Consider the following 6038-nt stretch of genomic DNA (forward strand, 5'->3'; position numbering starts at 1 on the left):
ATGTTTTGTTAGTTTCGGGTGTACAGCAAAGTGATTCAGTTATACATATACATGTATCTATTCTTTTTCAAATTCTTTTCCCATTTAGGTTGTTACATAATACTGAGCAGAGCTCCCTATGTTATACTGTAGGTCCTTGTTGGTTATCCACTTTATTTTATTTTTAAATATTTATTTATTTGGCTGTGCCGGGTCTTAGTTGCGGCATGTGGGATCTTTTAGTTGCGGCATGTGGGATCTAGTTCCCTGACCAGGGATTGAACCTGGGCCCCCTGCATTGCGAGTGCAGAGCTTTAGCCACTGGACCACCAGGGAAGTCCCTGGTTATCCATTTTAAATATAGCATGCCCACTGCTAGTTTTAAATAGAGAAGATTTTGTGAAAATGGGGATCTGATTTGACAAAGATTTTCTTGGAGCTTAAGTAGCTATTTGAAAATGCAGGGAGATTTTTTTCTACTGAAAACAAAATGTGCCCGTAAGGTCTCTTTTACTAGAAACATGGGGAATGCCTTTTTCAGGCATTCTTGTCGAAGAACACAAGGTCACGTAAAAGATCTAGTGGCAAATCAGTGCATTATAGTTCTGTTGACACTTCTGCTGTCAGGGCTAATAGTTTTACTTAAGAGTACAATGTGCAAGTGGAATGTTTTAGGTTTTAAAAGTGAGTCTGTATGTATTTAGGGGATCTTTGCTTTATCATTTCTCCCTAGACAGGCCTCCCGAGGACTTCTACCTGGCAATGATTGATGGGGAGGAGGGCAATTAAAGTCAAACTCTGTGCTTTCAATTAAGAAGACAAGTTACAGCTCTGGAAGGCTGGGTGTTTGGGATATATCAGATCATTCATCTGGGGAGCGTTTTCAAATTTACAGACACCTGTACCTCCCCATCCCATGTTGATAACAGTCAGTTGGGAATCACCGATTTACACTTTGTATCATTTTGAACCAGCCTTTCCCCTTCCAAATATCTGAAATGGTAGGTTAGCCTGAATTCCAAGAAAAGCACGAACAATGGTGTGGGAGAAGTTGGGTCAGTGAAGTTTTAGGCTCAACCAATGGTAATGGATTATGGTGATCCAGAGTGAATGTCCTCCTTTCCACTCAACCCCTGAGCTTTTAACATTTCAGGTCAGCCTAGGCACCTGGAGCTAGTGGGAGAGAGCACCTTCACAGCCCTGCTGAGCACCAGCAGACAAAAGAAAAAAATGCGGTCATGCCTTTCTTTTACACAATTTTAATGTAATCCTCACCAGTATTAGTGAAAATTGCTTTTTGGTGGCTGGAGGGAAGCAAAGAGCACTTGACTGTCTTAACATCCTCATCCCTGACAGCCTCTGTTAAAATGGAAAATTGTTGAGATGGGAAGATCAGCTTCAGAGACTGACGGGGCAGCAGGTTCAAATCTTTGAAAATTGGTTGTGTAAAATGGTCAATGTCATAAGGAGACACTTCTGTCCCCAGATGCTGTTCACAGACTGATGGTTCTGTCTCGTTCATGTAGACACTAAATGTGCCATAATTATGGTGGGGGGAAGGGATTCAGAAAAGGAAAAGGAAGGTACAGAAGGCAGGGAGGGAGGGAGAAGAGTTTAGAGAGCAGGGATGAAAGTAAAAGAGGGAGGGGGTGGAAAAAAGTGAGGAGAAAAGAAAGGGGAGTTGGGGGAGGGGGGTTATAATTCAACCCCAGCAGGTGCTGTTAGAGCCACAAGGGCATGCTGGGAGCAAGCGCTGGGGAGCTGAGGAATAAAACCTAGATTAGGAGGAAGGGAAAACGGCATAAAATCCAGGAGTGTATGTGGGGTGGGGGGACTGACAGTCCAAATACCAAGTCCCAACAAGAAGGGAACAGCTTTCATTGCACGGAGGCTGTGGGGCTCTGTACTTACGGAAAGGACGACAGGAGTGCAATTGTGGGGTGCATGGCAGAGATGGTGACAATGGCCACTTCTATACCTGCCTGCCTAGGAGTTCCTCAGAACAGGGCCCAGTGTAGCCCCAAGATTAGCATTGTATAGGTTGGGGCCTAGTGGGGACAGAAGCTGCCAGCGCCCACAGGGCCTGGGTAGACGTGGAGAGGCCAGTGGCACAGCTGTCTGTGCTGTTTAGGAGGCCTTCCTGCTGAAGGGCTGCAAAGAGGCCTTGCTCTGGCCCCAGACAGGCTGAGTGATTCCCAACATCCTGGCAGCTGTGTGGGCCGCACCTAAACAGCACTGGCCCTGCTTTCCCCTCTTTTGCCAGGAGAGGGAGGCACAGCCTGCTGACTTCACCCAAATCTCAGGCTCTTGCCTGGGCCTGGGACAGCATGAGGACTGCAGTTGGAGGAGAGGGAGCCTAAGAAACAAGGGTGGGTGGGGCAGAGAGGAGAAAGGCTGGAAGAAGGAAAAAAAAACAAGGTATAAGCAGAAGTTGTAGAGTCACAGATTTAGGAAGTTGGAGAAACGGAAGGATCCTTATGGCAAGAGAAGGAAAGAACAAGAGTCCCTCCTTCTGCATCTCTCCCACTTTGAACCTATTATCAAGTTCTGAACAAGAGTCTTACTCTCGAGTGATGATTTATGAGCAGAATGGTTTTATGGATTCTCTGCTAATTTGACCCTGAGTAATTTCTTTTGCCTCAATGATGGTAGATGGCATACTCTAGTTGTAATTGTTCTAAAAACGCTATTTCTCAGATCCATCCCATGTGCGGCATCTAGGATTTTTCTGGATCGTGGTTGTAGTGGCGATGGTACTGGAGTGCTGAAGACATCAAGTGAATGATTTCTGAAGCCTCATCCTTTCACATACGTTAATCCGTTTCAACATGATCAAAGGCAGTGGGCTGCCCAACCAGCCTGGCCCCGCCTGTATATGTGGGTCCCCAGCTGCTCCACTAATCAGGATCATTTTAAAAGGTCTGGCTACTCAGTTACCGTGTTCTCCAAGGTGGGGAGGTGTGGTTGGCTTCTCTTGCCAGATGTGCTAGCTGCTTCTTGCAGTGCCCCAGGGAGCCAGGCGTCAGTGGCCCTATTTACTGTTTCAGAAAGGATTGGATACGTCTGTGCTCTGTGCTTTGCGTGTTGCTTCTGGCTGACTGCTTGCAGCAGGCTGAAAAAGCCAAACACCACAAATACTTGTCTGAGGTGGTTGTTATTTAGAATCTCTGATGTCAAGGGAAGCAAAATTAATGCTAAAAGCAGGAAGAGTCTCTCCTTGGCCTTGGGAATGCACGTGGCTGTACTTGATTAATCCCACATGTTTGGTAACCATCCTGAGTTTACTGGAACACTTAATAACATTTTAAGCTCTTTCTTAGTAGAAAGAAGAGGTTACTGCCCTTCCCATTGGTAGTCAACAAGCATGTGTCTGGAGCTACGTGGTATATTAGAAGGAGCACTGGATTGAGGGTCGGAGCACTGGTTCTATCAGGTATCAACTTGGTGAACTTGGACACCTGGGTCTTAATGTTCTCATCTGTAAAATGGCATTGTTGGTCTAGTGCAGTTTCTCAAACTTTCACATGCATTGGAATCACCTGGAGGGCTTGTCAAATCGCAGATCTTTTTTTCTTTTCCATTATGGTTTATCACAGGATATTGAATATAGTTCCCTGTGCTATACAGTAGGACCTTGTTGTTTATTTTATATATAGTAGTTTGTATCTGCTAGTCCCAAACTCCTAATTTATCCCTCCCCCACCCCCTTTCCCCTTTGGTAACCATAAGCCTCAGAGTTTCTGATTCAGAAGGTGGAGCCTAAGAATTTGCATTTCCATAAACTCCCAGGTGATGCTGATGTGGCTGGTCTGGGGACAACACTTTGAGAATCACTGGATTAGATGATCTCACCAAGATGGTCCCTTTCTGAAATGTTGCGATTGTGTGACTGTGTGGAGTGTGGAGCATGGTGGGGAATAGTCAGGAAATGGAAGCCCAGCTCTGGGCCACTATTTTAGCCAGAGTTAGAGGTAGCATCCAGTGTGTGACCCAAGGGGCACAGTAAATGAGTTCCTTTCCTAGGGTACCACATGCCTGAAATCTTTACCACAAGTGTCTTGGTTGGCTTAAGGTCCCTGTTAGAATATAAATATGCTCCCTGGGAAGACAAGGCATATACTGTCAACAGTTATTAGTTTCCTGAATCCACTCCCATTGTTCAGCAGATCCTGGAGGCCTGGGATATAGGACAGACAGGTTTTGCATAGGTAAGACAAGGGCTGTAGCAAGGCTTGCTTCTTGGAGAAGGTCTGCCTAGTTAAGGTATCATAGTGGGGGCTCTGACTAGCATGAGGACAGTGGGTACCTAAGACCTTGAATAGTGATAAAAACCAACCTTTTTAAACCAGATAATCTTTGAAGCAGTGTATATTAGGAGAATATAAATGCTGCTAGGCATTGGCAAAGGAAACTAACAATTGCCATACAGTATGAAAAGTTCTAGGAGACAAGAAAACACAGAGGCCACAGGGAGTGACCATAGGAGCTACAGAGGGCAGAGACTTTACTGCCCTGTATGGCAATGGGATACAGGGACTACCCGTGACAGAACTGTTTCAAAGTTAAAATTTGTCATCATTGCTGTCTTTACCCTCTTTTATTTATTGAAAATTCAATACATGGCAGATATCATACTATACTATATGCTTCATGTGAGTCATTACATATAATATTCATGAAAAATATACAAAGTATTATTGACTTTTACTTATGAGGAAACAGATTCAGAGAGGTCAAGTGGCTTGCTCATGGTCACACAGCCGATAAGTAGCAGAGTTGAGATTAAAACCTCTGCCTACCTAATACCAAAGATAGCACTTAGGAAATCAACTTTATTTAGTAACAATTTGCATATAATAAACTGCACCCATTGAAAGAGTGCAATTCAATGAGTTTTGACATATGAATATACTTATGAAACCAACACCATGACCACGATATAGAACATATCCATCACCTCCAAAAGCTTCCTCCTTCCCTTTTGCTGTCAATCTTTGCCGCCTGCCCAGCCTCAGGCAACCACTGATCTGCTTTCTGTTGCTCCAGATTAGTTTGCATTTCCTAGACTTTTATATAAACGGAATCTTGCATTACGTAGTAATGTATCGTCTGTCTTCCTTCACTCAGCAGTCTGAGATTCATCCATACTGTTGCATGGATTAGTAGTTCATTCCTTTTTATTGCTGAGTAGTATTTCATTGTAGGGATATATCACATTTTTAATTCATTCACTTGTTGATGGACTTTTTTTTTTTAGTTTTTGGTTGTCATGAATAAAGCTCTGTGACTATTTGTGTACAAGTCTTTGTGTAGACACATATTTTCATTCTCTTAGGGAAGTGACTTTTGATTTCAGCTCTGACATATAAAGAGATTGGAAATCACCACTCCCGTCAGAAGGCAAACTGCCATCCACAAATCTGCAGAGACAGGTACACAACGTGTACAACATGAGACAGGTACACAACATGTGTACAACATTGACACAACATGTCTGGTGGTCAACAAAAAATTACAAAGTATGCCAAAAGGCAAGAAAAAAAATCTGCAGAGATATAGCATTTGAGATTTGCTGACATGGAGCAGAAGTCACTGGACTCCATAAGCAGTAGGATCACTTACTTGGCTAGTAATTTGGACAAATTACTAGAGGCTGTATGTGGGCTAGCATGAGAGTGAGAAACTCCTGGGGGCCACAGTCCAAGTGGGTCCCCCCCCCACGTCTACAGGTTTTTCCTCCAGGAACTCCACCAGGCTCTCAAAGTGAGGATCTGAGAAAGATGCTCTCCTGGCCCTGACTGGGGAAGGGGAGGAGGAGCCATTGCAACACACACCTGAAGCTTGATCCATGACAAAGGCCTCCTCTTTTGGGAAAAACATCTACCATTGGGTGATACTGAAACTTTATCCCACTTGGGAGAAGGGGGTTACTTTCTACCCCCATTCCAGCCAGCTCCAGCATTCCTATCACACTTTAAAACAAAACAAAACAAAACCGGAAAAGAACAAAATAGCCAAGAAGGGACAGGGTTTTAAGGAAATAGATTGGGAATGCTGCA

The 6038-nt window shown here is 44.2% G+C and overlaps 1 non-coding gene across 1 annotated transcript; it reads right to left on the reverse strand.

The window, feature by feature from the left end:
- Positions 1-242: 242 nt before the first annotated feature.
- On the reverse strand, positions 243-315 carry TRNAA-CGC. Its single transcript has one exon. It is a non-coding gene; the product is annotated as a tRNA-Ala (tRNA).
- Between the last annotated feature and the right edge of the window lie 5723 nt (positions 316-6038).

The sequence above is a fragment of the Monodon monoceros genome, unplaced genomic scaffold (assembly GCF_005190385.1).
Source record: "Monodon monoceros isolate NGI ecotype Baffin Bay Population unplaced genomic scaffold, NGI_Narwhal_1 Super_Scaffold_22, whole genome shotgun sequence".
Classification (NCBI taxonomy): Eukaryota; Metazoa; Chordata; class Mammalia; order Artiodactyla; family Monodontidae; genus Monodon; species Monodon monoceros.